Source organism: Rhinopithecus roxellana, chromosome 3 (assembly GCF_007565055.1).
Source record: "Rhinopithecus roxellana isolate Shanxi Qingling chromosome 3, ASM756505v1, whole genome shotgun sequence".
In the NCBI taxonomy this organism is placed as follows: domain Eukaryota; kingdom Metazoa; phylum Chordata; class Mammalia; order Primates; family Cercopithecidae; genus Rhinopithecus; species Rhinopithecus roxellana.
Window position 1 is genome coordinate 100,624,459 of NC_044551.1, and position 25,335 is coordinate 100,649,793.

General features: G+C 37.3%; 1 pseudogene; it reads right to left on the bottom strand.

Annotated features, from left to right (window-relative positions):
* LOC115896357 overlaps positions 1-25,335 on the bottom strand; it is a 94,965-nt pseudogene that overhangs the window by 61,247 nt on the left and 8,383 nt on the right.

Here is a 25,335-nt window from a genome sequence, read left to right on the forward strand (position 1 = left end):
CAAGGACCCGTGCCTGGTTCTGTTGTCATCATCTTGAAATTCTTAATAATTTCGAACATGGGGCCCCACATTTCCACTTCACAGTGGACCTCACAAACTATATAGGCAGTCCTGCCCACACATGAGTATGCCCAAAGGTGACGAGATAGAGCTAGACACTAAATGTCTTCAAACCACATTCAAGGAAGCCCTTTGGATTTAGTCAAAGTTTCTCAGAGGCCTCTGCAAGATGAGGGGATCAAGTCGATGCTCGCCCACACAATTTTATTCATTTCGTGCATGATACTTCACATGAGGACTGCATTCTACTGCTAAAAATTAGTTGATAGAAACTTAATATTTTATTTTGGGATACAATATTCCTCACTACCTTGATCCTATAACAAAAAATCAACTGCAGTGTAATCAAAAAATATTGAAAACTTTGTCTCAGAGCACCTGGGTTCATTTCCTAATTCCATCACTTACTAACTTTGAGAACTTACACAAGCTAAACTTCTCTGAGTATCAGCTCATTTATCTATTACATTGAAATAATAATAACTTGGAATTATTGTTTTAATTGTATACAATAATATATTTGCTTTCACTTTATACTTTAAAATACTTTAAAAATAATAATGTATAACCTATATAAACAAAAAGCATTACAATAGTTTATAAAATATTTTGAATAGGTTGTTTTGAAATTTATTTCTTTTAAAAATATAAAATAAATGTGAAATTGAGATTAACTATAAGCGTGTGAGAAAAAATGTGTATTTGAGTCCTCACTTCTTGTTTTTTTGCTGATTATAGGCCTTATGTGACAGCTATTATTAACAGCATTGTTTTGTCAAGCCAGTAAAAACAGTGAAGTTAAATGAGCAAGATATCAGTCAAATGTGATTTTCCAAAAAGTGTTTAATTAAATGGCATTTCTTACTTAAAATGTCGATAAATATCAATTCTGTTCTCTCATACTCCAGAGTATATTAAAAGAATTAGAATCCTGGAATCCTTTATCACTGAAAACCACACCCAGATATTTTTGAGGAATAGCTACTGCGGGAAAGATCCTCTCAGTGAGTGAAACCTTAATTAATTCTAGAGTCTCTGGACCCTTTGTGGTCTCCTCCCTTGCTGGCTAAAGGAAGACAGATCCCATTGGCCTCTCTTCCTTGTTTTTTGTCCTTGAGCCATAACCACACAGGAAAGTGAAAATCCTATGCAAGGAAAAGTCCTTCCCCCTTGTTTCTTTCCCATGGATCCCATCTGAGTTGTGAAGCTTTCCCATTTCAGAAACTCTTTCCAAACAGGATACAATGTTAAGTCCCTTACTTGTAGCTTGGGAGAGAAGGAGGAGGGACAAACTAACATGAAGAAATTTGAAGAAGAAAATGCACATATTCCAAAGAGAAAATAAATCCTGAAGGAAACCAGTCTGAAGAGTACTCTTCCAGCAGAAAGAGCCCTTGACCTCTTTCTTCACGAGGTGCCCGGGAGTGGGGTGGCCCTGTTGCCCTTGACCTTGATGCATGTATCAGAGTTCTCACTGGTTGGGGGTGGAATGAATGCAAGTAGGAAGGATAAATCCTTGAGTTCTTCATAGAAGTTAGAGTTTATAGTCAGCACATGAAAATTTCTGATTTAGTTTTCAAATGCCATTCTTCTGCCTTTCTCTTGTGTGATGGTTCCCAGGCATGCAACTGGTAGACCTGGGGTCTCATATGGCTTATTTACAAATTGCTATGGTGACTCAGTATTAAAGGATTGCCAAGGGTTGGATATTTGTAGGGAAACTAAAACATTTAAAATAAAAATAAAAGTCTAATATTTGTGAACTTGTATTATACTTTTTGGACTGAGAGCTGTTACATTAATTATCTTAGTTAACCTTAATATCAATCTATTATTTAGGTATTATTATAATAGCAATTGCTATTTTCCAAATTTCCTAATGAAAAACACAGGAGCTCAGAAATATTAAATGGCTTGTCCAAAGCTGTATAGTTCATACATGGCAAGGGTCAAGACTCACACCCCGGACTTAGGGAAGTCAGAGCCCATCCTCTTAGCCCTTTCTACCCTGCTGCTCTCAGAGTATAAAAGTAACATGACTAAAGGAACCATAAAAAGATAAGTCCACTAGATTTGGCAACCCCAGTGTTAAATTTTTATCTAGGACTAACAAAGGGCAAATGCATTTTGGCAATATTCTAGTGAATTTGATCTGTGACTAGAGCCAGAGAAAATTAATCAATCCTACCCAATGGTCTGATGGTTGCTAGTTTCTTACTTTCTTTGATCAGAATCTCAAAGGCATGTCAGTCAGAGACGGCATTACTCGCTGTGGGAAAGGGGATGATTTTCCTGATTTTCTTCCATCTTCAAAATGCAAAATGCTGCAGCCACAATTTGCATTTATATGCTGGCCCTGTGAATTCACCAGAGGTTCCTTTTCCTTGGCTACGATTTTCACAATAAAATCATACCACTGTGATTCAGACCATCAAGAGAGGGTATGTAGCTCAAGCATTAAGCGTAAATTATACTCTTTTACACTTTGTCTACTTCTTGTTAGCATTTAAGAGTTGTCTTTGAAAGCGTTAATAAGAAAATCTACTATAATTATCTTTTGGTATCTTTGATTCAAATATGAAATGATAGCTTCAAACTATTATGACCCTCAGAGTATAATAAACATTTTAACCTAAAAATACTGGTTCTCTACCAGAACCTCTAACACAGAAAGCCCATCAAATATTCATGAAAATTCCCCATCATATTATAATGTTCTTGAACAAGGAAAATATTGACATCTTTCACCACTGCATTTCCCAGGTCTAGCAGAGATGATCACCAAATAGTTTCGGAAGAATGAATACAGAGCTACAACTCCTACTTGCTCTTCAGATCTCCTTCCCTCTATTCTAGGACTGGCATTGTAGGATCGTGCAGAAGAAATTACCAGTAGTATCTGGTTTTAGTTTACAAACATCTTCTCTTCATTTTTTTATAAAAATGAAAATTTAGTTCAATCACATTACTCTGTCAGGCAATATCACTGATCAGTGATTAAAGAAATTGTGCCAGATTACATGTGGTTTTTATGTGAAAGTAGTTTAAAATCTCTATGGGATTTTGGTTTATTTGGCCTCCATTGGATTCTGACATGCTTCCGACTAACAGCCACTTGCCTTCACACATCATCTGTTTAGACTCTAGATATACTGGCTTAATAGAGAGCGGTTTTAGAAAATTTGGGATTAGTAGGATGATGCCAAATAAAATAATTAGGTTTTAAATCTGTCAAATTACTCTGTATTTATGACTTATCTTCGTAAGCATTTTGTTTCATTTTTTAATAAACAGCAAAGTTCATTTAATTTCTTGTACTTAATGACTGGGTGCAAATACATAAATACTCCCAATAATTCCTTATCAAGTAGATACTGATAGGTAGTATATACGGTAGGAAGAAGAAAGAGGCCACAGAGTGGACTTTTTTTTCCTCTTCAGCTCCTCTTATAGGGCTGTCCTGATTTCTTTTAGGCCTATTTTCAACACTGCTTTCAGCTTTATGTAATTCTAATGGTTCTTTCTTTACTAGAACTCCACATTACACATTGTTAATGCCAAATAAATGTTTTGCCATTCTTGTCACCGGAGCTTTCTTACTGGGTTTGTGTGCATTAGTAAGTCCAATGGTAAAATCTCATTTCTCTGAATAGCTTTACAATTTCGTGCACCTAACATAAAAACAAGCAAATTGACACCCTGCCAGGAGTAGCCAGAGGAGATCTTAGAAGAGAGTTCATAATGACACTGTTGCCATATTGCATGCCTGTAAATAATTCATTAAGTCAACCACCCTTTTGTTTTAAGCAAACACAAGCAGATGCCTTTTTAAACTGGATGCAGACAACAGTCTTCAGAAAAACATTATTGTAATATGACACTTAAAAAGAATAACATATTTGCTTTATTGATTTTTGCAGTAGTAATACACAGTGATTACTTCTGTTATCCATTTTATCTTACTCATGGGCTTTGTCCTCTGCTCTCACTATTTTATACTTGTGTGAATATGTGTGAAATTTTATTATTAAGAGCAAGAGTGTAGAAACGTAATGAGATCAATTCATTATCAATCAAGTAAATCCAGGTGATTTTCCTGATCAATGCTATTTGCAGGTCTGTGATATTAGCACCACATTCACAACCCTACTGACTTATTGACTAAAAATAATGTATGTAACTAAGTTATTAGGAGAACTGGAACAATTTCCCAAAGACTAGCATCTCTATCATATTTCAAAGATTGATAAGTTATTATCTTTTAGATCAACCAATATGTATTTAGGAGTCAAATAAAATTTAGGGCCAAAAATCATTATGTTTATATTTTCTAAAAGGTAAGCTTTGTCTGCACTGACAGGACATTTACTTCATGAATTCATGCATTTATTAATATTCCATATTGTTCCAGGAAATATGTTGTCTGATTTCCTCCTTAAATGGTCATTTAAAAAATATCTGTGTCCAATAAACTGACTCATGTTGACTATTACAGTAGTTCACAATCTTTGCTGTACATTAGAATCACATGTGGGAGATTTTACAAAATATATATGCCCTGCTTCCAGGGTCTAAATTTAATTGGTTTGAATGGAACCCAGGCAATACATTCTGTAAAAATTCCCCATATATTTCTTATGTGTAGCCAAGTTGAGATTACTGCAAATGTCTATTGACTAGATATTCTCACTTATTTGGGGATAGTCATTGTAACTGGAAAACTTTGAATATATTTGAACCTACTTATTAGCACATAGTGGGTTATAACTATTATTACCATAAAGATGTATATACTATTATAGAATGCCATAATTGGAAACAAAATTGGCTATATGGCTTTTCCATTGTATAGATGAACAGAAATCCCAGATCAGAATGCTAATTATAGTAAGACCAAAGTAGAATCCACATACCTCATAATTCTGCTCTGAGAATTCTGCTATACTTAATTAGACTTACAATTTGGATTGACCAAAGGGGAGATTATCTATCTATCTATCTATCTATCTATCTATCTATCTATCTATCTATCTTTCTACCTACCTATCTATCCATCTATCTATCATTTATTTTAAACTCTTGGATGCACTCCAGGCAAGTTAAGAGGTGTAGAGAAAAAGAAGCAATCAAGGGTCTCTAGAGAAACAAGAGCTAAATCTAGAGGGTCTGAGAACAGAGAGAAGAAATATTGAGGAGGGTGAAGAACCAAGGGTCAGCTACGCAAGTAGATTCTGAACAACATGGTAGCAGAAACCCAGGATAGAGTCTAGAAAACAAGAAATCAGAGTTTAGGCAACAAGTTTAGGAACAGGTACAAAATTAGTAGAAACTGTGTTTGGCTCTTAGAATTAATGAATTGCATGCTTTCCGTGTAAGCTCAGATGAGATTCAGAATGTGGGTTGGTTTGGGCTGTAGGCAGGGGTAAGGTAATATGCCTGGCTAGAGTTAGAGACAGGGTGGAGGAAGCTGTTGTTGATAGTCAACACAGCTCAACAGGAACTTCTGTACCTAATACAATCTTTGCAGGAGACCCTAGTAAAGGGAAACCCTAACCAGATGTTCTGATTATCACCATTAGTGAAGAGATTGGAATATTAGTACAGGGCTTATTGGTTCCTCCATGGCGGTTAAAATCAGTGCCAGATGGCTCAACTGACCCACACCCTGTTTTCTGTTCTCATCTATTAAAGAAATAAATAAAAACAAAAATTTTTAAAGGATCTGCTATTACTATCACTTCAAATGGTGATATAATATTCATTTCAATAAGATTAGTAATAATTTGTATCATTCTCTAGATCTCATGCATTGTGCCTACACTTCACTTTCTTGATACTAACCTAATGAAACAACTTAATCTCTTTTTGCTTGTAAAAGCTCATAGTGTCCATTTTTCTTCCTGAAAAACAGAAGTCTTAGAAATGAAATATTGTAGGTGAATTGATAGAGACAAAATAGAAAGATCACTACATTTATGTTTTAAATACATGGAATAAATATGTAATCTCACCAGAAATTTTATAATTTAAAAACTATTCCATATTTAAAAAGACTCATTCTGTGACATTTATGCAGGATTTTCAATTGTGTGTTCATACAGTCATAGGTTTCCAGAAAAAAAAGAATTTAGATGACATTGTAATAACCTTTGGCATAAAACTGCATAAATTAGGAGAAACCCTTCTGTTTATTCCTACTCAACTACCTCTTTGCAACTTATAATTACACATAAATAGTTGTTTCTAATTTCTTTGAAGAATTTGATTCAATAATATAGTCATCATCCTTATATAGTCTTATAGAAATCAAAGCTTCAAATATTCAGGTGGCCCATTGAAATGGTCTATCTAAACCAGCAAACTTTGTTACAATGCTTTTAGTTATTTAAATAAATATTTAAGAATTTCACAATTTATTTTAGCCCTGGGCGTTAGAAACAGACTAATCTTGATAAAGTTTGAAATTGTGTCACTTATCCCAGCACTTTGGGAGGCCGAGATGGGCGGATCACGAGGTCAGGAGATCGAGACCATGCTGGCTAACCCGGTGAAACCCCGTCTCTACTAAAAAAATACAAAAAACTAGCCGGGCGAGGTGGCGGGCGCCTGTAGTCCCAGCTACTAGGGAGGCTGAGGCAGGAGAATGGCGTAAACCCGGGAGGCGGAGCTTGCAGTGAGTTGAGATCCGGCCATTGCACTCCAGCCTGGGTGACAGAGCGAAACTCCGTCTCAAAAAAAAAAAAAAAAAAAAATTGTGTCACTTATATGAGAGCTACACTTTTTTTTTTTTTTTTTTGAAAGCAAGAACAAGAAGCACTGAAATCTCTTTCAGAAAGATTTACAGCATTAATAACTCCAGGCTATTTTAAGTCACAGTCAATCTTTATGGAAGAAGTACAGAGATTATACAACAATTCTCTTATTTTTTTCCTTCTAGAATTGCAAACTTATACTTCATATAAAAGTTATTTGACAAAAACAGTGCATTCACACTTCAAGAATATGTCTAAGGTCATTACTTCCTCTTTTTTTTTATTCTTTCCATCTGTGCTCAAACGCTCAATGAAAAAAAAGAAAAAGAGTGCTACACTGAATTTATCAAGCCCAAGCAGGGCCTGAAATGGAAACTTATCTGGTAGTCTGAAATACACAGTTGTCTACATAAACGCAATGGACTCTCAGTTTTGTGGGGAGAGACTGGGAACCTGAAGATAAGATGCAGGATCTAAAGATCTATATAGAAATGTCCACAGCAACATTATCCATAATAGTCAAAAATTGGAAGCAGCACTGGTGTTCATAAGTAGAAAGAATAAACAAATTTTGGTATAATCATAACAGAATATCCCTCTGCAATAAAAAATATCAAACTACTGATACAGCAAACATCATGCCAACTGAAAGAAGAGTTATAGTAGAATTAGTATATAGTAGAATACAGCAAGAGTAGTATTAGAATTAATGAATTGCATGCTTTCTATGAAAACTCAGATAAGATTCAGAATGTGGGTTGGCTTGGGCACTAGGCAGAGCTAAGGTAATATGTACAATTCCATTCAAAAGATGTACTAAATACAACTAATCTATGGTGGGAACAAAAATAAGGACAACAATGGTTGCTTCTGAGGGGCAGAAAGTGGGTACTGACTGGGAAGGGGTGTAGGGAACTTTCTGGAGTGATGGTAACATTTAATATTGTGATAGTTCTGGTAACATTGATGCATGCATTTTTTAAAACACAGAATTCACATTTAAGATGTGTGTCTTTTATCGATTATCAATTTTAATCATAAGAATAAAACTATAAAGAAATGTTGAATTCTAGCTAATACACCTAATGAAGAATTGGGGAAAATGTACTGAAGTCTGCAACGTACTTTGAAATGCATCAAGAAATAAGATGGATCGATCGATATCTAGGGGGATGCACAGACAGATGAATGGAGAATAAAGCAATATAGTAAAATGCTAATGGTAGAATCTAGGTGATGGGTATACAGACGTTCACTACAATACTATTTTAACTTTGTGGCATGTTTGAAATTTTTCATAATCAAATTTTTTTTTTAAATGGGAGAGAAGGGTCAACCTTGAAAGAAAGATATCTATAATCTAATGGTGATTTTGTCAAGAAGTCTTAGTCTGCTGATGTGCCATTTTATATATTTAAATATATGAAGACATCACAAAACAGCATTCAAGTGTCAATATTCATCTGAGGAACACTGAGTTTCTTATCATGCACATCTTCATTGTGAACCCTACTGAGCTAAATAAAATTCCAGGAAGTCATTTTTCTACACAATACAAACATGTACTTCGATTTTTACTTTTTATTTTAAAGTACACCCTACTAACTGATGATCTTATTTTTTAAAATTAGAAACCAAAAGAAATGAAAACATTCTTAGTTCTAGAAATCCCCTAATGGTTACTAATATGGTTGTTGTTTGCTTTTTAGCTAAAAGTGGTGTCTGACTTTCCGGGGGGAAGAAACGAACAACTTTTTAGTTACTCTTTGGAAACAATCATCCAGAATTCTTACAGGTTCTTTCTATGTCAAAAACTGTGGTCATGGGGATCCTCAACAATAAGTGAAAAATACTCAGGCTGATTTATCTAGAGTCTGGTTTGTCTCAACATGATTCCTTCAAACATCTCATCACTAGGTTGCTATTTAGTTTTCTGCAGGTTGTTGGCATCTGCAATTTTCATTGCTTTTAGAAAATGAAGGCCAGTATGTGGGCTTTGAGATGACGGATAGCAGAGTCACATATTTGCAAAGTTTGTGACAAGAATGACAACTCTCTCAAGACATTGTTCATTGTGAGTCAAATTCAACATATACTGCTCATTCTAAGTGTTTATTTTGATCTAGACGTATCTGTTGCTGAATACAGGATCTTTCCATATTGTGTTATAGGATATAAAATGTTTCCGCAATGTTGTCTCTGACCTTAAAGCCTCGGCTGTTCCATAGCTGCAACTCTGCCGTGCAAGTCAAGGATGGAGCAATGTTAGCAGCAACTCGAATCTGTGCCCTCAGTTTGTGCTGGTTTGTTGTTGATGTAAATATGTGCAGTTGCTTTGCCATGACTTCTTGATACTAAGTTAGCTACACACTCATCAAGAGCTCAGAAATTGGATGCAAATCTACTGATAATCATATCAATTTATGCCATTTCCATTTTTTTCTGTCCATTACCATCCAGGCACTTTGGTGGTGGATTACTGATCTGTTATCTTTTTCTTTCACTTAATGTGAAAGAATTCGCTTAATGAGAACAAGAATTGATTTCACGTTTGCTATCCTTTCATCCCCTTCCCCCCAAATTTTCTGTGCCAGAGACACAGCGCTGACTGAATCAAGAAAAAGTCTCACCAAGCAGAAGAAATAGCAACTAATGTGTTATTTATGTGATACAGTGTTTTTTGCATTTTGTGTTTTTTATTTTTCATTTTTATGTAAAAACAGTTGGAATGCCAAAGATGGAGAGTCTCAACACATGCTCCATTTAATCTCTGATTGTTAAAAGTCAGACTGTGAAAAAAAAAAAGTGCTGTTTTTAGTAGGAAAAGCCAGAGCTTCTATACACATTAGCTGAAATAGTATTCAGTCTCTACAAATACCTTTTAATGGATCCAAGAAGGAAAATAAAAGTTCTTTTTATCTGTCATTTTCACTAATGTCATGAACTTTGAGTATATAAGGGTTACATGTGCTCCTTTATCTTATTCTGTCCTTTACTTTTCTTGTTTCCTAGTTTCTAAATACAAATTTCTACACTGTAAAAAAAATGCACGATTGTTCTGATTTATTTCACACTAAGTTTACGTCTAGGCTTGCCATTTTCATGTGCATTCACACAAATCTATTCAATTAGTCATCTGGAGTAAAGAGTCTTTCTTTTCTGTAATATTTGGTATATTAGGGACTTCGGTTTTCTCTGTTTTATCATAATCTGAATTCTCTTTGTCCATGCTATATGTTTGTAAATTTTATACTCATATAAAAATATTCTTTCTCTAACATGACATTTTAAAACTAGAAAAGGCCTTTGAGGCACCTAGACCAAAACCCAAAATTCTTTTTTCTAATTACAAAGAAAGAGTACTGGAGCCATACCTGAAACCCACATATCCTGACTTCCCAGCTCTTTTTGTAGGCCTGTGTATAATCTCAAACTATTCTTATTCCTCGACTTCCGGCTTTAGTCCATAGGTAAGGCAGCTATTAATTTTCTATAGATAAAAGTGTTATGTACACTCAAATTTTGAAGAATTTCCTTGGAATTAATTTTTCTCCTGGAGTCCAAGAACATAGCTTGGAAGCTAAACTTTTCAAAGTTATTTGAATGGCACTGTGTCATTCTGTCTTTCTCTGCTCTTTCTGTCCCTTCCCCCTTTCTTTGCTCCCTTGCCTCCTCTCATCTTTCTCTACTCCCCTTTTGTCTTTCCCTGTCCCCATTTCCCCCACATCTCTTTGGAAAAGCTTCTAGAATTTGATCGCAAAACTTAGTGCAGCAAGTTTTGGTCCTGTTTTAGTTCACAGCTGATTGTAATGAGCCATTATACTTACGACTTTTGAATTGTATTGCTTCATCATTTGTGTGAACCTCCTACTAAGCAGCAGTTTGTACTCTGGTGACAGCAACAGAATCATGTGTTGTTTTCTGAAAGATGTGGCGAGATGGAAGTACTGGAAGTGTGCTACCACTCTGGCAAGACACATTCAGTTTTCCCTTGCTAATTCACATATTTTTTCAATAAGGTGTTATTAGCCAGTCTTGGGGAGCTGAGACAAAAGATGATGTGATTCAGGATCTAGTGAAATGCCAAACTGTGCATCTTTCAGAGTTTTGCAGATAGAACATCATCCATCCATTATCTATTCAAGGAACTACTCTGTGCCAGGTACTGTACTAGACATTAATGATACAAAGGTGGATGACGCATATATTCTGCTTTGAGGAACTCATGCTTCTTTAGGACGACAGAGAAGTAAGCCAAGGTGATGTGTGAGCTCAGCAGTGGAGCATATCACTCAGCAGAGGAGAAAGGGGACTTTAAAAATTATCAGGAATGATTCCCGAAGGAGGTCACAGTTAAACTGCCTCTAAGGATGAATAGGGATTAGCATGTAAAAGACAGAAGAGAAATCTAGGTCGATGAATATCATTTGTAACAAACTGATGCTATGACAATAAATGTCCTTCCTGTTCTTGGAACTTCAATGAACAAAAATTTATAAATTTTAGGCAATGTTTCTCAACTCCCAAAACAAAGTAAGGAAATTGCAATGATGTCCTCTGTACTAAAGAATCCAGCTACAGAGTTCTTTTTTTTTTTTTTTTTTTTTTTTTTTTTATTATACTTTAAGTTCTAGGGTACATGTGCATAACGTGCAGGTTTGTTACATATGTATACTTATGCCATGTTGGTGTGCTGCACCCATCAACTCGTCAGCACCCATCAATTCATCATTTATATCATGTATAACTCCCCAATGCAATCCCTCCCTCCTCCCCCCTCCCCCCTCCCCATGATAGGCCCCAGTGCGTGATGTTCCCCTTCCCGAGTCCAAGTGATCTCATTGTTCAGTTCCCACCTATGAGTGAGAACATGCGGTGTTTGGTTTTCTGTTCTTGTGATAGTTTGCTAAGAATGATGGTTTCCAGCTGCATCCATGTCCCTACAAAGGACGCAAACTCATCCTTTTTTATGGCTGCATAGTATTCCATGGTGTATATGTGCCACATTTTCTTAATCCAGTCTGTCACAGATGGACATTTGGGTTGATTCCAAGTCTTTGCTATTGCGAATAGTGCCGCAATAAACATACGTGTGCATGTGTCTTTGTAGTAGAATAATTTATAATCCTTTGGGTATATACCCAGTAGTGGGATGGCTGGGTCATATGGTACATCTAGTTCTAGATCCTTGAGGAATTGCCATACTGTTTTCCATAATGGTTGAACTAGTTTACAATCCCACCAACAGTGTAAAAGTGTTCCTATTTCTCCACATCCTCTCCAACACCTGTTGTTTCCTGACTTCTTAATGATTGCCATTCTAACTGGTGTGAGATGGTATCTCATTGTGGTTTTGATTTGCATTTCTCTGATGGCGAGTGATGATGAGCATTTTTTCATGTGTCTGTTGGCTGTAGGAATGTCTTCTTTTGAGAAATGTCTGTTCATATCCTTTGCCCACTTTTTGATGGGGTTGTTTGTTTTTTTCTCGTATATTTGTTTGAGTTCTTTGTAGATTCTGGATATTAGCCCTTTGTCAGATGAGTAGGTTGCAAAAATTTTCTCCCATTCTGTAGGTTGCCTGTTCACTCTGATGGTAGTTTCTTTTGCTGTGCAAAAGCTCTTTAGTTTAATTAGATCCCATTTGTCAATTTTGGCTTTTGCTGCCGTTGCTTTTGGTGTTTTAGACATGAAGTCCTTGCCCATGCCTATGTCCTGAATGGTACTACCTAGATTTTCTTCTAGGGTTTTTATGGTATTAGGTCTAACATTTAAGTCTCTAATCCATCTTGAATTAATCTTCATATAAGGAGTAAGGAAAGGATCCACTTTCAGCTTTCTACTTATGGCTAGCCAATTTTCCCAGCACCATTTATTAAATAGGGAATCCTTTCCCCATTTCTTGTTTCTCTCAGGTTTGTCAAAGATCAGATGGCTGTAGATGTGTGGTATTATTTCTGAGGACTCTGTTCTGTTCCATTGGTCTATAGCTCTGTTTTGGTACCAGTACCATGCTGTTTTGGTTACTGTAGCCTTGTAGTATAGTTTGAAGTCAGGTAGCGTGACGCCTCCAGCTTTGTCCTTTTGACTTAGGATTGTCTTGGCAATGCGGGCTCTTTTTTGGTTCCATATGAACTTGAAAGCAGTTTTTTCCAATTCTGTGAAGAAACTCATTGGTAGCTTGATGGGGATGGCATTGAATCTATAAATAACCTTGGGCAGTATGGCCATTTTCACGATATTGATTCTTCCTATCCATGAGCATGGTATGTTCTTCCATTTGTTTGTGTCCTCTTTGATTTCACTGAGCAGTGGTTTGTAGTTCTCCCCAGCTACAGAGTTCTAAGCCTGCTCCCTTTTTATGTCCAATCAGATAATTCCAAAAGGTATTATTATTTGTCACATTTGCTCTATTCACCACTTTTTCCTCACCAAACATACATAATTGGCAGCTGATAGTGGAAGAGATGGGGGAAGGACACAAAGGGGAGTACAATGGAGAGATGACTGAGCATTAAGTCAGCAGTCTAGAGTCCACCCACAGCTCCAACCCTCTCCCCATCTCTGATCTTGAAAATAGCATTGAACCCCTCTGCACTTCAGTCCGCTCAACTTTTCATTGGGACAGAACAATATCTTTACTTCTTGACAACATAATGGAGAATAACAAATGAGAAATAAGGAAGTAATATAGAAAGTGTACAGCATTCTACAGATATAAGCTATTACTATCTATATATAGGGTACATATAACAGCCCTGTGTGTGCAAAAATAATGCACATATCCATCTATATGCCAAGGGAATGAAGGGAGCATGCACTGTTTCCCAAAATGATAAACTCCATGTCTGTTCAGCACATAGGTTCTGTGCATTTCCTTTATAGATCTTCACACCTGTAATAGTTAATGTTCACTTTCTCTGTTAGGTCTGAGGTTGGATTATTCACTACCATATTCCCTGCACCTAGTAAACTGCCTGGGAATATGATGAAGGGGAGGAACCAACATAGTTCTCAGTAAATTTAGTCTGACTAACGAATGAAGATTTTAAACCTGAATTATATAACAGGTCAACATTTTACTAGCTCTGAAGACATACTATTTTAATTGTACACAAAGCAATATTTGGTTGAAGAGATTAATTTCCAGTGGATTTTCTTACATGGTACTTTTGGCCAGCTGTGATCCTTTTTGAACATGGAGTATTCTTAGCCATATTCCATTTATTCAATGCACAGTTGTTAGATATCTACAATATAGATTTATGGCATTTAACTATGTTCTGTGCAGAGAAACAAGAAGTATTTAATAGGAGCCTCCTATCTATATAAAGTTATCTGGCCATACAAATCAGCGAGTGTTCAAGTGTGCAATGAGGAGTTCAGGCCAAAATAGTACAGTAGTTTAAAGGAAGGAAAGACACGGGCTAGTCAGGAAATGATTTCATGGTGCATTAAAATAATAGCTAATGTTTATTGACTGCTTGCCAAGTGCCAGGCACTGGCCTAACTCTTTTATACATATTAACTCATTTAATGCTCACAACAACACTTCACTTAGGTACCATTATATTCTCATTTTAAATTCAAGGAAATTATAGCTGAACGTGGCTTAGTAACTTGCAAATTTCCATAGCAATAGAGCTGAATCAGAACCTACGCAGTCTTACTCCAGCACCTACACTCTAAATTACTATAATATGCCCCCTCCAATAAACCTTCAGGGCTGAGTCAGATGTGATTAGTCAGAGAAAATAAATAAGAATGGGGGAAGAGTGAGTAAGAACAAAGTCATGGAGATAGGATAAGAATAGCCCAGTTAGAATGTAGGTATGTTAGGTCATTCTCACACTGCTATAAAGAAATACCGAAGACTAGGTAGTTTATAAAGAAAGGAGGTTAAATTGGCTCTTGGTTCTGCAGTTTGTACAGAAAGCATAGTGCTGGCATCTGCTCAGCTTCTGGGGAGGCCTCAGGAAATGAAAACAATGGTAGAAGGTGAAGGGGAAGCAGGCACATCACATGGCTAGAGCAGGAGCAAGGGGGTCAGAGCTACACACGTTTCAACACCAGATCTCATGAGAACTCACTCACTTTTGGGATGATAGTACCAAGAGGATAGTGCTAAACCATTCATGAGAAATCTGCCCCTGTGATCCAACCACCTCCCACCAGGCCCCATCTCCAACATTGGGGATTACAATGGAACATGAGATTTGGGTGGGGATACACATCCAAACCATATCAGTAGGATTACAGCTGAGCAACAGCAGAAGTCTGATTTAGAAAGTTCAGATGAATTGATACTACGAAGTCTTGAAAGATAAACTGAATAACCAGTAGCGACTGATTACTGAGAGTTCAGCCAAGTTTAAATACGTTAGTACAGTGACGTGCAGAGGTATGAAATAGAATCTGTGCCTTCTGGCCTTTGAGGCAACAATTATTTTCCCAGAAAGAAGAGCATGCCCATCTCTGAACACTCTGCTTTGGCTGCCTCACCACCATCCCTTGTCCTCTTCCTAACAGCCCTGATTTCCATGTGGGCATCTATCAGGCTCCATGACTGGAGAGGGTGAATGAGGCTAAGCCAATCAGAGACTTTGGGCTCTCTGACAACAAAGACACTCAAATCTGTATTACCTTCAGACTTTTCCTTGAGGTGTTTAGACAAAGCATGGGGTTGAGAGTAGGAATATGAGGCCAGAGGAACTAGGCCAGGAATAAACCTGACTCACAGGGTAGAGCACAACAATGAGAAATGGAGCTCAGACTCTCATGATATCATTGACCTATCGATCCAACATGCCTGAAGCCCACCCAACTTCTGAACTCTTCAGAGAGGTGAACCGCTATATTCTCTTTGTTATTTAAGCAGGTTTGAGTAGGTTATCTATTATTACAATAAAATGGTAAGTAATATATTGCTTCATGCTAAGGATTTCACCTTGATTTTAGGACAACTAGAAGCTCTCTCTGAGCTGGGTGACAAAGCTCATAATATTATCTCCTTCTTTTCATGACCCGCTCTTCAGGACATCACCTGGGCAAATCCCAGTGATTTTTCATGGTTCAGCCCTGATGCCTCAAATCCCAAGTCAGTATCATCTTTCCCAGGACTGCTGACGTCTCTACAATCTGGAGCTTATAAAGACACTGGGGTGACCGAGGAATAGCTGTATATCATCCCCAGGGTTTTCACATCAAAGGACCCAGTGGAGGCCTCAGCCTGTTCAAAATGACAAATTAAAATGAATCCCAGAGCTTTATTCTCTAAGAACATAAGACATGTTTTCTTTTTGAACATTTCATTGCACTGTCTTCAGAATCAAGCTCTCTAAAGAATGTTATTATACCTTGAGCTTCTTGACACATTTCCTAATAATTTGAAGCTTCTGACATTTATACAATAAAAGATTGCGCTCTGCAAAAGAAAAAAAAAAAAAATCAATGAATCTTTTTGGCAATCGTCCTAAATCTGTAGAGATTAAGTTCACTTCCCAGACATTGCTATTTCATATCAAACACAGAGTCACGCAGTATAATTAAGATAGTTGTAGAACCATATATTTCATGCCCTAGCTGTCTGCTTTAAACTATCTTGGGAAGTTCAGAAATAATAGGGAAGCTACATCTTAACCAGAGTAATTACATTTGCTAAGCAGAATGGAATGAGCAAGAGCTATGTAAAAGAATAAAATAAATCCACCACAAAACCAAGAACTTCTACATTCATTCTGATATATAAACCTTGCTGATAAAAAAGAAAAAAATAATAAAGGGAATAAAAAGAAGAAAGGCTCACCTCCAGTTACAACTCCCAGGAGAATGGCAGCTATTATTTCCTATTGAGTTGGTACTTACCACACAGAGCCTGAACAATTCATACAGAAAAATAAACCATAACATTCCTGTTTATTATTACTTTAGCTGAGAGGTGGTGACATTAAACAGTTCTGCACTGCTGCTATAAATCAGCAGGCTAGAGATGTTCTCAGCATGGGACTAGGACTCCTTGGAAACCACTCTCATCAAAGCAACCAGCTGTCAGAATTTTTCAAATTAAACTGTTATTACAGTAGTATTCATTAGTCAGTTACTGGCTATTAAGATATTTTTATATCAGCACCATTGACATTGGCTGTTGCTTTTTAATATGCAAGTTATATATAAACATGATTCAGTGGCTCATGTGAGGATGACAGCCTCTATTAGAGCTTGGTGTCCCCTGTCTAAAGGCTGCTGCAAAGGGTTGCTGTCTTATCCATGCACACTTGAATTTCTCTGGGAAGCTGGATGTTTGTTCTGGTGGTCGGAGTGAGGAGAGGGCTAGTAATAATATATTTCAACACTAGTATTTGCTCAGCAAATTGACAGCTCAACATCAGAAATTATAACTCTTAAAGCTGTTACTGAGCCCCTGATGACAGTGGTTTATGCTCCTCCAACTTGACACTCTGGGTTTCTGTTTAGATGCTGAGCATGTGTTTAACTTTTGCCTGAAGTCCAAAACTAAACAAAGGATGTAAAATGGAATATATGGAGAAGTGAAGAGGAGAATCAGTCTACAGGCTCGGGTAGAAAGAAAAAGTATGACAGGTATTAATTGAAACAGTGTTCTTAGCATTTGGAAAAGTTCTTAAGCCTCAATTTAGTTTCAGGGCAAATTTAACCTAAATCATTTTATTCCAACTAGGAAAAAAAAGACACATACTAACTATTAACTAGCTTAGAAAGATTAATATAATACTTATATGCATATCACAAACTCATTCGCACATGGAAACCACAGAGTTTTTACTTTTCCCCAATCCTCACTTTAATCTTCACACAGCATAGAGAATATTAGCCTATTTAATTGAAACAGAGAGAATTCAGTCCAAATTGTTTATTTTGTAAATGACAAAAATGAGACTCAAGGAATTAGCTTACTGGTATCAGCCTTAATTTTGTTTTCCTCCTCTCTGTTTTCTAAAACATGTTGGAGCTCCCTCCTCCACTTGGAAGATAAGACGTTTCCTGATCCTTAGACCCATAAGATGCCAATACACAGCATATAAACAATCTCTGCCTCTGCTGCAAGGAGTTGCAGCATTTCTCATTTCCTCTGACCCAAAATTGAGATACCAGGGGTTCAACACTGGGGTAGGGTTTCACTGGTTGTAACTGGCTTGTGCCAGCTCTTAAGAGACAACGGTTAAAGTTTCAGGAATTTTGTGATCAATTGACATCATGTTAGTAGTATTCAATGGACTATTTATATCACAAACACTACAAACGGGCAAAAACCACAAATCAAGGTTGTTGTTGTTGTGGTTACTATTGTTGTTTCTTCTGAAGATCCAGTTGTTACCCAATTACCAGTACACCACTGGTTCACTGCTGAGTCTCTTTGCTACATCCAGACCAGGAAGAGTGTGCTCCACCGATGAACATGGCCACAACCAAACCCCTGAAGTTCATTTACTAAACAAATATTTACTGAATGCCTACCTTATTTCAGATACTTTGGCCACCTCCTACCATTGTGCAGAACAAGTAAGGATTGCCTGCACACCTCAAAGCAGTCTTAAAATTGTGAAAACACATTGTTCCAAATCTCTCAAAGAGATTCACAGAACTATGGGCTTGTAGGATGCAGTCTATAGCTTGGTGTCTGTCAAGAGGGGTGCTTTTTCTTATTTACTTAAAGGGACATTCTGGGCCAACAGTGGGCCCTGAATGCTGTGCATATGCTAAAGGCACAGGAGTGTGCAAGCCAGACAAAGTCCTGGCTGCAGAGCTCACCTTCCAGAGCTGGAAGAAAATGAACATGATAATTTCAGAATGTGACAGCACCTTGAAGAAAAACCACCAAGAAGATGTGAGAGAAAGACGGAGGTGGTGGGGGGAGGGGTGCTGCTTTGGGGAAGGAGTTCAGGACTGGTCTCTGTGGTCTGCGTAAAGTACATGCCAAACAGAGAGAACAAGAGCCAGTGCCCAGAGTGAAAAGGGAGTGTGTGTTACTAAGGACAGATGACAGCCCATGTTACTTGGAGCAGAGTGAGAAACACAGGGAAGGGTATGAGTTGGGGACAAAGAGGTAAGCAGGGGCCCTAGTTGTCCATGAAATGGAAGTTAGATATTATTGTTTGGGTAATGAGAAGCTATTGCAATGTTTTAAGCAGTGGAGTGATTTGTATTTTTAAAAGATCATGCAGGCTTTCATATGAAAATCAGATTGTAAGGAAACAAAAGTACATGCAAGAGACCAGTTTTTACAAGGCTGGATGCCTCTCTCCCCAAATCTGAGTGCACACTCCCCAAGATGGGGCTTCTCCTTTGTGTTATTTATTTTAAAATCTTATCCCTGCACCTCAGCCCAGACTTCCTGACTTAACCACCACTTTACCAGTCCAAGACCCAACTTCCATCTCTGAAAACTTGTGTTTGGTTTTCTTTGATTTATTAACAACATATCATATCATGGTGTCTATACTAGAATAAATCAAAAGATAATTTAAGGAACACAAGGCATCAAAAACAGAACAAGAGCACCAGGACAAAGGAAAAATAATACTGGTACATGCCAGATTAAATGCTGAGTTTGAGATTAGATTTCATACCAGGGTTATTAGCCTTTGTTAAATCAAGTTTAGTTTAAAGCTGCCTCCTTACATATTTTAAGTTTGGCCTAAAGTTTCTCTGTACAGCATTAACTATAGCCTAAATGGGAGTGTAAACAGACTACAGTCTACGCTTGTGCCAATCACCAAATTTTGACCAATCAAATGTGGCCAAATATTCAGACCGTGTCCAAATAAGACAAACATCGAACTATAACCAATCCAGTTGTTTCTGTACCTCACTTTAGTTTTCTGTACGTCACTTCCTTTTTCTGTCCATAAATCTTCCACTATGTGGCTGCCCTGGAGTCTCTGAGCCTATTCTGGCTTGAAAGGCTGCCCAGTTTGCGAACTGTTCATTGCTCAATTAATCTCTTCAATTTAATGTGACTGAAATTTTTCTTTTAACACCTTGCGGGGCTAAAGATCCCTTTTCTAAATCGGTTCTAAGTCCTGGAGGCATGTTGGTGTCACCTGAAGGACTTTTAAAAATACCTATGCCTAGGTTCAATTCCAAGAGTTTCTGATTTCACTGGTCTATGGCAGAACTGTGATACTGGAGTTTTTTTTTTTTTTTTTTTTAATCTACCCAAATAATTTTAATGGATAACCATAGTTGAAATTATGCTTCTAAATGCATGGGCATTTAGCCAGGAAGAAAGGAAAAATGATATACGGAGCAATAGCAACAAGACCTTCCCACTCTTGAGCCTGAAATGAGGAAGAGCAGTACTACTTTTTTTTTTTTTTTTTGCCATGAAGGATACAGGTGGAAAGTTAATTTGCAATACAGAGACCAAATAGCAAAAAAAGGAAGTATTTCCAGAACTCAGAGACTTAGCTAAGTCTAGATCTAAGCTATCTCAAAAAAGAAATGTAAGCTGTCTCAAATACTAGATATCTAGAAGTGACTATTTAAAAGCAACTGGCTCTACTTCACACTTATACAATTTAAAATACAAATCTAAAGTGGAATAATGTGAGATCTCTTTCCAAAAGACTTAACTGCCACTCAGATACTCAAATCTTGAAAGGAAACACATGCCCAGATCAATATCAAAAGGGAAGTTCCCTCTTGCCTTCCAACCATCTGGCTCAAACACCTTCATCTCCCAAAAAATAAACATTGGTCAGGAAATGATACAAAAGAGCAGAGCTGGTGTTGGAGAATTCAGAAGAGGAGAGGCAATGGCACACACTGCTTTCCTACTATGTATCAAGCATTGTGAGGGACATTCCCCAAATTATCCCATTTATCATAAAAACAATCCATTGTTAGCATCACTTCTATTTCACAGTTGTTTAAACTGAGGATTCCAGTATTAAGTACTTTTATCAAGATCCCACATCTAGAAAGCCACAGAGAAGGGTTCAGAGCTCCAAAACCCACGTTCTTCATTATGCTATGCTTCAATCAGCCAAGATAAGGTGGGGCAAAGGGAATGAAGAAACTAGGCAAATTGGAAATCAGGTAGATACTGAAAAATGTACAAAATTAAGAAGCTGAAGAGAGACAAATGCCAACATTAAGAAGTTGAAGGTGGACAAATTGCTGCCTGGAATCCCTGATATAATATCTCTGCTCCCTCTTTTCTGGCACAGAGAGGAATAATTCCAGGTAGGAATTTAACGTGGAATGTTGAGGGACCCCAGGCTAAGAATATGGCATGGACCAGAGAGTCAGCAAAATGAGGGATGGAAGGAGAGAGAGCCACCTGGGACTCATAGCACCAATTGCCGATGACTTGCCTTGTGAGGTAGGAGACTCTTTTCCTCCTCTTCACCTATCCCAGAAGAGCATTTCACAGAGACCTACTTTCAAATGTCACTTTTCTCACTTTTTCTGTGTAAAACTGTCATATTCAAGAACACTTCCTGCCTCCTTGTATGTTTATTTTATGCAGGAGCTTGTTCATTTATGGTGATATGGATCAAAAGAGCTTTGGGATGTTTTTCTTTTCTTTTCGGTTTGCAAAGGGATTTTGAGAGTGCTGAGGAATAGTGCTGTTCTTTCTCTGTGAAATAAACATTTGCTGACATGGACCAAGGAAGCATAAATGAATATTTGCTGCCCACTGCAACACTTCTCAGCTTATTTCGTTTGAGCCACTTAGACACCTCGTTTCTAGTTAAGCAATTTCATACAGAACCCTTTTTTCCATTATGAAATCATTGTTGTTCCTTAAGGGACAAAATATCTTCTCAGCAAATGAAAAACTTGATTCTAATCATTTACTCAGTAATTAACATTTTGCCAAACTACTAAAAATGCAACGACACACAGAAGAACATTTTCATGAGGGTTTATGCGTGTTTCCCAGCCTGTTTCTTTTTAATTTTTAAAACTCTCACAATAATTCTCTTAAAGATTCTATCAAACTACCTTTCTCAGTCTCTGTGAAATCCGAGTTATTATGAAGACAGACACTATTTATAAATGGCTAGTGGACATCAATATTCTGTCCATTCATTCAGTACCTATGGGCCTTTTTCTTTGTTTTGTTTTGAGTCCCAAAGAACAAGACAAAGATAAAGTCGAACACAAAGCAGTCACTCTTTGCTGAAGAGTGGAATGATATCAGAGGCAGACAAACTGGTTATCTGTTAGCGAGGCTATTTGAATCCTGCTGCCTCATTGGTTTCCTTGTTATAAAGGTTGCTCTGGCCTTTCCGCACACTTGGAGAAAATTTTATTCATTGCAATGTCACACCTGTGAAATAGAGCTCTTTGATGACAACACTGCCTCAAGATAGAAGGTAACCTTTGCTTCACTATCAGGCAGCTGGGGAAGTGCAGCCATATCTCAGGGCTGTGAGTGATGTCATTGAAAGGCAAGGCTGTTAGAAGGAAAACCAAACACAAAACACTGGACTCCCACTGCATTCTCTCCAATAAGAAGACATTCCATCCGAGAACAACTGTCATGGCTGGGTTGGATTACTCCGAAAGTGCCAATGGCACGCCAGAACAAAAGACATTGATAGCTGCCAGAAACCCAAACTGTGATACAAGAACAATGATGTCATGGTTTCATAGGTGTGTTTCCTCTTTTTGTTCTGTTGTTGCAAGGAAGAGAACTGTATCCCTATAGATAAAACTCAAAGGTAGAAGGCCAAACTGAGAAAAGATGGTGTTGGAGACTTTTTAAATTTCTAGTGAAATTTGGTGCCCCTTCTAACCCACAACTCCTAGCTCAGACTTTAAGTTGGTAGTTACTCAGCTTACTCTTACTTTAACATAAAATAAAAGCAGTTTCTCTGTTTAAAGATGTATAAGCCTCCATTAAAAAAAAAAAAAATCAGAGACTTCTTTATGAACTGCTTTATTCTGAAATAATAACTTTTCTTAAGTGTATGCTATTCTTAAGCTCAGTATAAAAGAAACTTTGAACTATTGACCTTATGGATGATATGGGCAGGTACCATTAATGACCTTTTCAAGCAGCCATTTCAATTTTCTGAGGGTGAATTTTTTTCCCTCATATTAGGCAACTCTGGAATCTTTAAAGATTAATTATTCACTTTGTGAATTTTCTGGACCTTTTGTTCCTTTTCTTTCTCTCTCCTGCTGCATTATCATGACACGACTATTCACCCTGTGTCAAAGGGAACAAAGGGTATAGGACTCACACCAGCCAGCATGGCTCCTTGGAAACAAGTTTGGCCAAGAATATCGTGGGTGAGGAAGTACTGGGAATTCCTAGCTAAAATAAAGTTTTAGAATTTTCCATGGAGTTTTTGGTTTTCTTTGGTCTCAACATTTCCAATTGAAACATAATTGAAATACAACTGTTTTATGTATTAGCATTTGAACACAGCACAATCCATTGATGTAGTATGATGTTTGGAGTAGTGGAACATCTGGTAAGAAACAGGGGTTGTGACACTCGTCTAAACTATAGATGTTGTAATTGTTACTTTTCTATCCAGTGTTTATAGAAGAGTAGAATTTTCCACATTGTTGACATAATTTATATATTAAAATCATATGGAGATGTTGTTTCAAGACATACATATGTAGTATCCAAGCCTAGAGATTCTAATTTAGTTGTCTGTGATGGGGATGAAGCATGTGTGCTTTTTAAAACTTTCTAGGTGCTTCTTAACTAGACCACTAACTGAAAACCAATGGTGTAAAGATTTATTTTTTATACTTTTTAAAAATGACATTTAAAAAAATTTAAGTTACATCCCCACTATATATTTTATTTTATTTTTTGTTTGTGTTTTTTTTTGTTGTTGTTGTTATTTTTAAGACGAGGCTTCATTCTGTTGCCCAGGCTGGAGTGCAGGGACGGGATCTCGGCTCACTTCAACCCCTGCTTCTTGGGCTCAAAAGATTCTCCCACCTCAGCCTACTAAGTAGTTGGGACTACAGGTGTGTGCCACCACAGCCTGCTAATTTTTTATATTTTTTGTAGAGGATTTTGTCATGTTGCACAGGCCAGTCTCCTACTCCTGGACTTAAGCAATCCACCTGCCTCAGCCTTCCAAAGTGCTGGGATTACAGGCTTGAGCCAGCTCATGGGACTCTACTATCCACTTTAAAAAGAATCTCCTGGATACTATTTAAATGTCTTATACATGATATCTGTATTTCCATGGTAAAATTTTCTCAAGATCCACTCCATTAAGTTGCATGCTAAGTTCCTGATTGCTGTATTCATTTTAGTTGGCAAAATTAGATTTCTCAATCTCATCAATTAGGGAACAGACATATAAATTCCTGTTGTCAAATGTTTAACTTTAAAATTACACACTGTAGAGTAAACAAAAGATTGGAGTATGAGTCAGAAATGTGGGTTCTAAACACAACCATGCCACTAACTTAGAGGTCAGTATCTGCATTGGTTAAATGTGGGTTTGATTTAGGTGTGGCCTGAGATCCTGTTCAGATTCAGCATATGTGATCCCATTTACACTCTGATCCTGTGTGAAATGGACTGGCAGTTGCTAACAGAAATAACGAGTGCAGGAGAGGTTGCCTTTGCTGCTTTCCAGAGGGCTGCTGTAGCTATCACTTCAGGAATACCCAGGAGCTAAGCTTCCTCTGTGCCATCTGCTCCAGCAAGGAATGGCTTAGTTCACACAACCCGCTGTCTAGGTAGCAGGCCTTGGACTGTCAGCTCACCCGTCAACTTCAGTCCTGTTAGATTCATGACCCCTAAAGGTATTAGTTGCCTGATTAACTGACTGATGATGACTGACATGTATACACAATTAACTCTTTAGTCTCACTAGCCCTCAAATGAGACCCATATGTTCCTAATCTACAAATATGCTTTAGTCTCTCCTCCCATGGTGAAATCACAATTGGGCACTTCTTGGGAGATACAGACCAGTGATTTTTAAGCACCTTTGCAGTCACGCAAAATTTCCACTCCATTGACTGATCCATACCACACTTGATAATGCCTGTCTTTTATATGTGATTTTACAGCCATCCACAGAGATTACACATAGAGAAGGACACTTCTTTTTTCTTTGCCAAATTATTCTTAAGCTACCGCTGACTTAGTTTGTCTCCATTGTTTGCATCTGGACATTTGGGCTATAAATAATTTTTCCACTAAAACAATTTCTGTTAAAAATATTCTATACACATATCAACAACACTAGTTAAATACTAACATATCGTACTGTGTGTACTAATATGCAAATACGTGATTCACAGTAAGAGTTGCTTATTTGTGCATCTGTGACATGAAGTAAGTTGAATTATCACTTTTAATTTAGAAATGCCTACAATTTCTTGAATATGGAAATGAGTAAGGCTTGGATGGCTAGATTTTAGTAGACCTAACAGCCCGTTGCCAGTTTAAATATATGCCACCTACTTTGCTTCTTAGAATCCTTCCAAGTGGCTTTCTTGTAAAGAAGGAAGAAAATCTGTTTTCTATATCACGCTCATTTCCTGA